Source organism: Phlebotomus papatasi, chromosome 1 (assembly GCF_024763615.1).
Source record: "Phlebotomus papatasi isolate M1 chromosome 1, Ppap_2.1, whole genome shotgun sequence".
Taxonomy (NCBI): domain Eukaryota; kingdom Metazoa; phylum Arthropoda; class Insecta; order Diptera; family Psychodidae; genus Phlebotomus; species Phlebotomus papatasi.
The window spans coordinates 25,750,248-25,763,097 of record NC_077222.1 but is presented as its reverse complement, the minus strand read 5'-3'; the positions used below and the strand labels follow the sequence as shown (position 1 = coordinate 25,763,097).

Genomic DNA, 12,850 nt, shown 5'->3' with positions numbered 1-12,850 from the left:
ACGAATATTAAACGGTTCTTTAGGCAAAGACTGTATCGAAAATTAAAAAATCTTTAAAGTTAAGTTTTATCTAAATGACTTAAGTTTCCTAAACACTGAACAATTGGGACAATTGAGATTTTTTAATAGAGAAAACTGATTTAAATTATAAATTTATTAACAAATAATTTAATACAGAAGTCATAACATAATAACAGAAGTCATAGTACATGTAAAGAGTTTCTTTAAACCTTCAGTTTAAAGATCGTGCAAAGGCAATAAATCCAAAAGGTGTTGGAACTTATATGTAATAGTTTTGGGGAGTGGCAGAAATCACGACTCTCTGAAGACGACCTTACAAAATGACAAAAATGATTATATCAATTGTAATACTAAACTGGATGAAACTAGGTAATGTTGCTATTTCAATTAAAAATGAAAATTTTTAGTTGAAATTAAAGTTAGTTTTTTTAGTACATGACTGCTCACATGTGCTTCTGCATTATCGACTTTTCTTTGTTGGTTCCTGTCATGACTCTTTGGTGATTTTTGAACACGTCGAGGACTCGAGAAACAGTTGAGATAGGAACCAACACAGAAAAGTCAATTTTGCGGTAGCATATAAGTGCAATCATCTACAGAATTTTTTTTTCTCCTTTACATTTTTATTGGAATAGCAACATGCAACATAGGGGAAACTGGGGCACCACCAAACACGGGGTACTAGCAAACACTGCGATTTTTTAATCGGATATTGGATATCAGAGGATAAGACCGATAGGAATTTATAGGCACTATATTGATGCTTGTCCATTGAAGGAATGGTCGAGATAGTCCAAGTAGTTTAGAAATAAAAATTAGTGTTTGGTGGTACCCTGTGTTTGGTGGTGCCCCAGTTTCCCCTACACTGAATACTGAGTACTAAATAATTCATGTGAATCGCATTCAAGTTTTAATATGCAAGAATTTGATATGTAACAATTAAGAGAACTATGCAAAATTTCGGACAGCTTTAAATTTCGGACACTGGCTTTGTGTCTTAAACTTCCACAATTTTTTTTAAACATGTCTGAAATTTGGCATAGGAGGAAGTGAGGTACCCTTAAAAATTGGGATTTTTCACCTTGTTTAAGTGGAACTGAGCTATTTCAAAATGTAATTTAGTTTCTGAATTTAAAAATAGGTGAAAAATTCCAATTTGAAAAGTGCCTCACTTTCAAAGATGTCCAACCTCCCCCTACTTTCCCTATTCTACTATAATACTGAAACAGTATAGAAGTCTACGACTAAAGGTCTTTACGCATTGGGAGCAATTTTCGTCAAAATCAAATTTGTGACAGAATTTTGATATATAATGCCTATAGCAGTGCAGACGATTTCTTAAAAAACTTTTTACGAAAATTATAAAGTGTAAAAGCCTTAAATGACGATTAAGTTTTAAATTTAGAGTTGAAAAAAAATAGTTAAGAAAAATAATAATTTGAATCAATTAAGAATTTAATTTAGAGTGAAATTATAAAAAGAATTTTACCGAAAGGAAAACAATCATTTTCGTAAATATTTAGTTAGACTTTACGTACAAAAATTAATACTTTATCGCTCATTTCATATATACTCGTAGAAGTCGTAGAATGTATTCTATTGAGCAAATAAAATAAAATGAATAAATTAACTTGGACTTTATTACGGTGAAATCTGCATAATACTAATTGGTTTTTCTAATATTTAAAATTTCTTCTTGCTTACTTATTAATTATCAATTTTACTGATCGTTCCGATATTTTATTGGTCAAAAGAATTGTTCTTCAATTTATAAGTGAATGCGCCTCTAATCCATGTTATTCATTGAAATATTTTTAAAATAAATTAAATAAAGAATAAACGTTACTTTGAAATTCCAGCATACAAGTAATCGATATTACCATCTCCTGCTTTAACCCTGCTACTAATCTTTAGTCTATAAATAATTGAATCGACCTTTAAAAGAAGCTAAGACCAAGGGCGTACCCAGGATTTCAGTTAGGGGGGGGCTGAATCTCAAATTTTGTTGGCGAGCGGCGGGGGGGGGGTACATAATTTTTATTTTGATAAAAAAACATAAGAAATAAAATGAGATGAAGTATCTATAAATAAAAGCTGGTTCTACTTTTCACAATAGATTAGCCTATGCCCAATTTGTAGGTATTGGTAAGGATCGATCGTAAGTGTTCCTTTGACCACTCGGACCAGTACATTGTCTCACATATTATTATTCAAAAAATAAAATTATTTTTTTAGAAATTATTATATCTTTATTCATTTCTGATAATGAACGCGCAAATTTAGATATGGTAAAATCGGTAAAATGAATCACTAATATACCAATTGGCATATGCAATTACATGAAATAGTGTTTTGGAGCTTATATTTTTTTTTAACTTAATATGGAGCATTGGTCTTAACATTTCGTTTTGTGAAACCCTTCAAGGCAAAAAGGACTATCAGTCTTTAGAGAATTAATGGTTGCTTTTGAAAATTTCCAGTTTTACCATTTTTATTTAATGAAAATTTGCTTAAGGGGTTACAAGGGTCAAGAAGACTAAAAAGCTGAATTTTTTTCCAAATTTCTTTTCCAGCATAATAAAAAAAATATAAGCCAAGTTCTTAGGCATAAAAAAATCAACATTTAAACTATATTTTCCGAATTTTATTTCAAAAATTTGCAAAATTCAGCTATTGGGCCATGTTATCTGATAGTAATAATGCAAATATTTTCTGTTAGGTGATGAATTAAACTAGTCCTCGAACGAAGAATTTTATGTTTGATCATAATTTATTCTATATGTTGTCCCATAAATTACGCAAGATTTAAATTAAATGAAAAACACATTTTTTTTCTCAATTTATTTTTTTATAAATTGAAAAATAAAGTACATAAGATAGGGTTTCTCGCAGTGGTTCTCGCAATTTTAATACTCAATTTGCTGAGTTCAATTTAAAATTAAATTGTGAAAATCCTAGTGTAATAGCACCGTAAGAGCTCGAATTACATAAACTTTTTATTATGTTGCAAAAATTTTAGAGAAAAATATGCTGTTTTTAGACTGTTTGACCCACGTAACCCCTTAAGGGGTTACATGGATCACGCAGCCTAAAATCAGCATGTTTTATTTCATTTTTGTCAACGTAATAAAATTAATTAAATTTAAGCTCTTAACTATGTAAAAATACAACATTTTTTAACTGCATTTTTTTTCAAATTTTCAATTAACAATTTTAAAACTTTAGCCCTTGCCACGGGGCACCACGATTGCCACGATTGGCACCTAATATTTGGAAACGTCTTTTTGAAGAAAACTTAATTTTCGGTAGTCACGATTACTCTCACAGAGTAGATTAATCTAACGTAAATTTTTTTCCCATTGCAGCTTTGATAACAATTTATTTTGCAAGACGAAATGTGGTGCAAAATACGCTGAAAATCACATTTTTTGTATTAAATTTTCCCAAAAATCCATTTTTTTAATCATCAAGTTCAAGTACGGGTTTAACTCATATACTAACAGGAAATAATTGTTTTTTTGGGGTCAGATGAATCTACTCTGAGTAATCGTTAGGTATTAACGAAAAGTAGTTTTTTTTTCAATAAACCTTTCCGACAATCGGGTCATAACGGCCATATTTTTATTTTTTTAATACAATTGTCAAAAAATACAGTTTAAGTGTTATGCTTTTATAAGCCTAGGAGCTTGAATATAGCGTTTTTATTATGTTGAGAAAAAAAGTTAGAAAATATGCTATTTTCAGCATTTTTGACTCGCAGAGCCCTCAACAGATCAATGTTCAAAGTCAATATACGACCTCAGCTTTATAATTACATATTCTTAAATTTCACGTCTGACTGCTCCATTTGATGGCTTTAAATAAACTTTTCTTGGTGCTAAAAAACGATTTTTAGAGCTAAGACACTGATAAAAGTCACAAGTACATTGCTGTAAGCATTTAAGCACTAAGTTCTCATTATAATCCTAAAAAACTTCAGGTCAACTTTCAGTTATAAGATGTTTAAGTCGATTTGGTTCTTATGAATCTTGAACTTTAAAATGTTACAGAGTATTACATTAATTCTATAATCGAAAATGGAAATAAAATAAAATAAAAATAATAACACCTTCAAATTGTCTTCAATATTTAAGGCAATTGAATATTCTGAATTTAAGAATAGAAAATTTTTAAATATGACACTCCATTATTTAATAAAAATCTTTAAGCTCTGAAACATATTTTAAAACTTAGACTTTTTGCTTTTAAGCTGAATTACAAGTCTTGAGTTTTTCTCAAGAAACCAAAAACTGACTTGCAATTACACTTTTGCAACAACGGGGGTGGTAAGTAAACTATGCATTGCCCATGAACGTCGGATCGATACCCCAAAATAAAATAATTTTTAACAATTATTCGTCACTTTCTACAAAGTGTCTAATGCAATAAGTGTTTTATTAGTAACACATGCATGACATATTGCAAAAAAAACAATGAGTAGGGGAAAGCGCTCTACCTTCGGACGATTTATGCTTCGCACAAATAACTTTTTTCAGTGTTTTATATATTAATTTGGTCAATTATAATAATATATTTTAATAGGTGGTCTAATACCTCAAACTTTCAGAAAAAACTATGGGTGAAATCCATATGGAATATAGAGAAAAAATTGAATTGTCCGAAGCTTGAGTCGTCTGAAGGTAGCGCGCTTTCCCCTATAAAGCAAAGAATAATTTTCAAAAAATAATTTTATATTGGGGTAACGATCCAGCCTTCATGGTCAGGTTCGGATACATGCTTCACTTACCTAATTATGTATATTAGTGAGTCATGAGTAATTAATTTGAATATGTTAAAAATTTATTAAAAAAAAAATAAAAACCGTATGACTTAAATTTTCATATTTTTTAAATGTTTAAAAACAACGCAATAAGTGCCTTTATCCTGTTTCATTAATTTCCAGCATTGTCTTTATTTGCAAAAGGAGGCAGGACTATGGGTATAAAACTATGCCATCTCCCAGAGACATTAGACTTTTAGAGAAATTATGATAATTTTTTTTCTCCTTGGGCACACAAAGAAATATAAGAAGGAAAAATATGTGTGCGATTTCATATTTTTTGGCAGATGAAGGCAACACAAAAGAGAAAAAGGAAAAAAAAGGAAAATTACAGTAGAATCCTTGAGATATTTCGTCAATTCAACCCACAATTATTCATTCTTTCTGATTTTCACGCCATTCATTGCGTCACGTAATTTTCTTATCAGCCCATGGGCAAAGCATCTGATGTTGAGTAAAATAAAAGACCAATTCGGACCATGGTCAAACCCTCTCAATCTTGGTCATTTGCTCTGCCACCCACAAGTCTTTTCGTTTTTTTTTCTTTCTTTCATTGGACAATGAATTATACCTGGGACAAGAGGTAATTGAGTAGATTTACCTTGAAGCTCTCGATTGAGAGCATTTTCTCCCAATTGTCCAGGTTCATTTTGAGTGATTTGAGGGGAAATGTCGCTAGAGCATTCAGCAAAATCTCTTCCTCATCGACCTCTTCACGTTCATCATTTTGTCTATCGTCCATTCTTCACCAATAAAACGTTCGACCTTTTTGGCCTTTGACCCTTTGTAAACTAATTTGTTTGCCAGTCGATAGCTTTGATTGCTCTATCAGCAGTGGAGACGCCAGGTAAGGGCACAAACTCTATGTAAATTCATCCCTAAAAATTACTGTCTTCTCCAAGCATCAAATTATCCATTCTAGCATTTTTCCCTCGACCTTGCCAAATACAAAAACCTGCGTGAGACGAGGAATCATCCCCTTGGAGATGGGAAATACCCCAAACACCTCCATTGTTGAACACGAAGATGGAAATATGTCCATTGAGGCAGATTATGAATGAAGAATTACTGAAAATAATTATGCAAATTGAATGTTAGGGGGAAGATGGTAGAGAGAATTAATTTAATTTTAAATGGTTCAAGTTTGTACATTTACATCTGTACAAATGACACCTTCGTCGTGACTGTACACATGGAAATAATAATAATAAAGTCTTAACGTGAAATTAATTCCGTGAACTACTTTTGCCTCCATCCCCCTTTCTGCATTCCCGAAGAGTCGAACATATGAATATAATTAGAGGGGTGAGTGGTTGAGGTTCTCTACAGTCAAATCCACTGAAGATATGAAAAGGAAATAGATTAGGATTATTTTAAACATATCATTATTTTTTTTTTTACTAAATATTGGTGTTTCTGAATTCTAAAAACGGAAGGGTTTTTATAACGGTTATTAGAATTTTATTAAAAAAAAAAACATTCTAAAAACGGTTTAGCCATACCAATAAAAGGTCTAAGTCTAAAGACATCTAAAGAGCTTCGTTTACTAAAATTTAGACCACGCCCACAATGAGGCTCATATAAAGCAGGAGTAAATTTCCAAAAATCTTACAGGACAATGAAATGGCTACTATAAGGGCTTCATGTCGAGACTTAGGGGAAGGCTATGAGGCTTCGTTCACACTCTGGCTACGATCATTTAATATAATGTTGTCCAGATTTTCAACCTGATTGCGAAATAGAGCCCGGCTGGTGGATTCCTTTCTCTGTTCGCAGGAATTTCATATTTTCCGCCTTCGTTCCTAGCAAGGCTTTTTACTGTCGATATAGTTCTATTGCTCACCGTGTGAGAGATTGGTTGACAGAAAACACTGTTAGACAGTCGGTCTAACAGTCGCTGCCGGGAAATTGGCCGCGATAATCCTTGATCTCCCTAAAGAGTTATTCAGGGTAGATGCCCCGCTACAAATAAACGATACAGTTTTGGTATTTAATCTCATATTACCTAAGTAGAAATAATTTTACAAAACAAAAATATGAAAAAGTATTTAGGGTAAGGGCTCATAATTTTGGACTGTCTGCTTCTAAGTATCGATGTTCCAAGTTTGAAGTGCGATATTTTCAATAATAATTGGCTTTTTTTGTTGCTCTCTTTTCAGAAGGTTTGTTTAGGAACTTGGCAAATTTTTTATTGTTTTTGTTTTTACTAAAATTAATCTTAATACGTTTAAAAATGAATTGATATGTAGAGGTGAATTTGGCTCTTATTTTAGACAACTTGGTTGTTAATTTGGACAACTTGGCTGTAAATTTGGACAGCTAATCCGCCTCAATAGAATGCCCATTGTTCTTCATTTGATGAACCAATCTTACCAAGTCCTCTTCCTGTTTATGTAAGGGAAACGTATAATGTCACAAGAAGCCCGGAAACTTTCCATATTTTGCGTTTCTTGCTCACCTAACTGCCTCTAAATAGCACTTTGTCATCTTTATAACTGAGAAAGAGTCTCTTTTCTTATAGGAAGATCATTAACTCCTGTACCTGTATTTCCGAGCTAAGATTGCAGAAAATAAAAGATATCGTTTAATTGAACATATTTTGAGAATATTTAGCTTCTAAAATTTAGCAGTAAAAGATTAGGTACAGAAAATTTTTGCAAATGACTCCTAAGCGATGATTCTAAGCCCTCAGTCTATGTCAGTTTGGAATAAACCTTTACTGCCATCAGGATCAGCCCGAGTATTTTTAGGTTCTAAAACGGTGGGTCAGACTAGAAGTCCTTAAAGGTCTCAAAATCCTAAATAGCAAGACATATTAGAGGTTTTCCAGAATCTAATAGGTTAGTTTTCTTTAATAGTTCAATCTTAAGTCAAAATTTAACAAAAAATCTTGACTGTTGTTGAAATTAGAGAAGTTAAGTCATATGGCTAAACCATGGGGTTCAGACCTAAGGGTTATATATATGTGGCTTTTATATCTCTAATTTGTGAAGACTTTATTGAAAAAATTTGATTAGGATTGGATATTACAATTAGGGCTAATTGCCCACTAAAAACATTAAAACTGGTTTTTATTTATGATTTCGAAACATTCGGGAATTGGACTAAACCTCTGGTCTGAATTTCTTTTTAAGTCTGAAGCCTGTATAGACAGACCTTTTCACTATTGTCAGCTCAACCCTTGGACGCTTCCTCTACTCATTTAGTCGCTAAAAGTTTTATCCCTTTTATCCACTACAATATCATAAAATTGATCACAGACATTAAAGTATTCCGAGAATTGTTTTTTCCATAGAAATTTATTTAGGAATTTTCTTTGTTGCTAGAAGTAGATTATAATGCCGTGAGCCCAGTATCATGTTCTCGGAATCCTTCTCTTCAAAAGTTCTTCCAGTTGTTCTGAGTAAGGTGAGCTGAAACTCTGCTTGTTCTCAACTCTGTGCTCAGTACCTCACACGTCTGGTGTATTCCAACATTGAATTTTTGTCGTGCTGTAACATTAGCATTTTTCTTCTCGCCCATCCCCATGGCGGGGACGGGGCTGCCTTTTTTCCCAGTCGTGCCACGAAGTGCTGTGGTTCGAAGAAAGTGGGTGATGAGGTGGCCGTTTGGAGCTTTCTAATGGGAGCTTAAAGCACACACCGTGCATGTGTTAACACGACACAAATACACATAGGGTATGCCCTAAGGAAGGGTTTCTATGTTGGGAAGGTGGGAAAGGTTCTTGCGGGCTCTGGCGCACACTCAACCCAATGTAAATTTGATTGTATTGGACAAAGTGGTGCTAGAAACATTATTCACTTTTTGTGTTTTTCTCCATTGTCGGCTTATATTTCACCGCACGTATGTATGATAGGGGAGGGGCGGGGGACTTGGGGCAAAGCGTGGTTGTGGGTGGGTGGCTCGATAGCATTTCGCGCTCCACCACATACATAAGGAGCCTCTTATATTTTCACCTGAAGCGTCCACTTTTGAGTTTAGTCGGTCGAGTGAATTCCAGGTGGTCACAGCTCCTGTACTTGACAATTCCGGTCACATAGCTCCTAAAGTGTGTGTATGTGCTGTGATTTCCTCTCTTGGGGTGCGACAATTTTGGTCAATTTTCTTCCAAGTGGTGAAGTCGGTGTGGAACTACGAGAAAAATACCCAACTTAATCCAATGATTTAAGAATAAAAAAAAGCCCTACTCTTGTCACATCTTCCATTTCATTTACTTCAATTTGCCCCCAAAAAATGCTTTAGGCCAGGATCAGTGAGGAGCCAAAGGGGAATGCTTGAGGGTGATAAAGGTGTGAAATTTTTTTCTAATTCCACTCAGGACAAGTGCAGTAAGTTCCTTCTCTCAACTGTGCCAAATTATTGTGCAATTTCCCGCGTTTATTGTGTTGGGCGAGAGAGAAGATACGGCAGGAGACGAACGAAAGCTCAGAGATATATAGTAGGGATGAAACGTAGAGAATAGCTCCGCAAAATTTATAGCGTGCACAAGTTGAAGAAGTTCCGCGTTAGCAAGAAAAAAATAGTGCAATAAATACACATGTGATAAGCTTTAAGAAATTTATGAACTTTCGGATTCTTTCAATGGCCATTTCCTAATAATTTGTTTGGACTTTTTATTCCCACTTCCAAATGCTAGGGCTTGTAAGCTAAGACACAAAGTAAAATTTAATTAATTTAAAAATATATAGAAAGATTAAGTAGAATCTAGTTGAGATATTACTGTTCAAACTCAAAGAGTGAGCACTCATTTTATTTAAAATAATATAATCCTAAATTGCTTTTAATAACCGGTTTAATTAAAATATCGAATGGTTTTGTAATTTTTTCAAAAAATATCTATGAAGTTTCCTAATCTAAGATACTCCTTAAAGCTTAACATTTTTAGGTATGTAAATTTTGAATTTTGAAAATCTTTTATCTTCTTTAGAAACAATTCATAATCAAAAATATTGAAATTTTGGCTTCCTTTAACTCTTTAAGGACGAGAAGGTCAAAAATCAGGGGTAAGAAAAAATCATTTTTTCTATTTTTTTTTTAAAGATTTAGAGAAAGGTCTTTAGAAGATCGTGGGAAAAATTTCATTTTTGGGTCACTGGTAACCCAATCGTCCTTAAAGGGTTAAATTACAAAACAAAAACAAAAATACATTTTTTTTTAAATGTTAAGCTCAAACTTAAATATTTTTTGAAAATAATTTTAGAATTTTTTAATTAATTTTGTTTTCTAAATATTTGAAAGAAAGAAGCTCAACCGTCCGATTAAATGAAGTTTTTAATGTAGTTTTAAAAGAAATAATCTCGCCTTTTTGAGGACTGAGAAAGCATTATTTGAGATAAATATTTATTGTAATCTTAAATATTAAATTATTTGCTAAGAACCGGGTTTGCTTAAATCTAAGAAAAGTGCCCACTACTTAAAGCTTAAAGGTATTAAAGGTCCTGACGATGAATTATAAAATTAAAGCTAAAATAAGGAATATTTTTATTTATATTTTTATTTTTCTTTAGGTATGTGTATTATTTTTCACTTTAAAGCTTTAAAGAAATTTCATTCTTTAAAATGAAGCGCCTTTATTTGAGAATACGGATAAGCACTAACATACCGATTTCAAGATCTAAAATCCGTATAATCTTAAAGTTTTATCTCAGAATGGACAACGGTGACTAAAAAAAATTAAAGTTAAGGAGACTTTACAAAATACTAAAATTCGAGTATTAAGTTACGGGACCTAAGAAGTTATATTTGAAAATATCTAGAGTTGTATTACTAAAACCAGTAAAGAACCATATAGCATTGAACGAGAGAGTTTGAAAAAGACCTGCATATGCATACACTTCTAATTAATTTTGTTATTTTCATTATATTTAAATGAATTTATGCATAGCTTAGAAATAATTTTAAAAAAATGAACAAATATGTCTGATTCCGTAATTCAAATTAGGACCGTAGTAGCAAAATTTTATATAGTGTGCAAATGAGGTCAAGAAAACATTATTCAGACGTCACTGAGACGATATAGGCTAGTCCCGAAATCAAAACACTCTTTTACATGAATATTACGTAAAATTTTTTAAGGTTTGAAAATCAGCTCTAGTGGTCCCAGTTGAAATCTCGAAAGCCAAAATCCCTTTCTGAATTTTGATCATTGAATTTTGAACATTCAGGATCTTGGCTTTCGCGATTTAGGTTTTCGGAATTTTGGCTGCCACCGTTTCAAAGTAAAATTTTAATTTTTCAAAAGTTTTTCATAATGTCCTCGAGTTAAAACTTACGTTCGTTAATCGTAATAAAACTAGATTCTTTCCAACTATCAACCCTTTAAGGATGATTGGAACACCGGTATCCCATAAAGAAAATAATTTTTCCTGACTACCTAAAGTTATTTTTTTCTTATGTTTGTACGTAATTGCAAAGCAGAAGGTTGAATGAATCTAGTATATTTTTTGCAAGTCTCCAGCTATTTGCTATATAGTAAATTTTTAAGCTAAAAAATGACGAATTTTTAAATTTTCATATTGAAAATTGATTTTAATTATTTTTTATACTTCCAATTTTTTTAAGCAAAACCGTTTTGGAACAAGAAACTATAATACTCAAACATAATATTTTTTATTAGAGTGAAAATTATCAGTCATTGGTATAATCAGAAAAATTACTTAAATTTTTTGGCTATTTTTGTCCCTATCGCTCATAGAGGCAAGAAATACACTGAATCAGAATCTGTTGGCTTTTCGAAGGTTAGGTGTGAGACGTTTTACTGATTTTGTTTATCGGTTTCATTTTTATTACTGATTTTCGGTCAGCGAAAACTGTCTCGTCATTAAAGGATTAAACCGTTCAGGCCTTTCAGTTATTTAAATAGACTTCATATAAAGATGTCTCTCGTAGCAGCACCGATTCCTCCTAAGAGCGTTCATAGTTCTTAAAAGAAAAGTGTCATAGGAAGGAGTTAGATCGCGAAAGGATGTAAAACTTCTAGGAGAAATACTTGATGATCAAGGTTTTCATTTCTCATGCTTTCCATATTCAGTCTATTTTTCATTGATCTCATTTTGCTACTTGGGTACCGTTTAACCCAAAACGTTCTCAAAGAAAACTTATTTTGGGGAATTTATATGAAATGAAGTGCCCTGTAATAGGCCGTTTCCTCAATTCGGCCAGTGAAGTTATTTATTTAATTATTTCTCAGAATAAGAAACGAATGACTCACAGTAGGCAAATTTTACAGCAGAGCGATTTGAAGTTGTGATTTTACATACAGATTAAAGGATTTTTAAGATTTAAAATCTCTATAACTTTGAAAATATTATATAATAATTATCTTTCAAGTATAATATTCACCAGGAAGATAGATAGTATAAAGAAGTATTCAAAAAGCGTATAAAACGATTTTTGTGAAAAATCGTGTTGTTCGACTTTTATTCTGAGTGATCGATATCGTCGGTTCCGAAGAAGACTATTGTAAGTACAAAATGTAAACTTTACAGGAAAAAGGTTTAAAGTTTGACAGCTAAAATTTATTTTCATTAATTTTACTGCAATTAGTATACTTTTAGCTTTTGAAACTATTTCGTCATACTTACGCATTGAATATCTTCTAGTTAACACTACTTTTAAATTAATTATAGCAAAATTGTAGGCAAAAAACTCAATAATTGGGAACGCTGATTTTAAGATTTTTCTTGTAACTTTTGCAGGAATATCTTAATCACCATAAAATTTTGTTTCTGTATCCAATGATACCATCTTTTTATACTATTGTAAGTAGACTTATAATAGTTTTTTTCGGAACCGACGATATGGTCCAATTGATCTAATAAAATTGGTTAATAATTCCACAGGACGAGTTGAGGATCCGGCCCATCCGGCCAGTTTGAGGACACTTTACCTTAGGGAGGTCCTTCAAAGAGCACTCATCACTAACTGATACGGTTGGGGCTCTAATGTACTAACGGACGGAACATTCTCAAACAAGTCATACGGTTTTTAATAAAAGTTAACCTAATCTCG

The 12,850-nt window shown here is 32.3% G+C and overlaps 1 protein-coding gene across 1 annotated transcript in view; it reads left to right on the top strand.

Moving 5' to 3' along the window:
- The first annotated feature begins 8,834 nt into the window (after window positions 1-8,834).
- The window catches only part of LOC129798321 (ankycorbin), an 89,540-nt gene continuing 85,524 nt past the window's right edge, over window positions 8,835-12,850 (top strand). The window contains exon 1 of the mRNA XM_055841428.1: window positions 8,835-9,129. The gene's annotated coding sequence lies outside the window, so the exon portion shown is untranslated. The remainder of the gene's footprint in view (window positions 9,130-12,850) is intronic.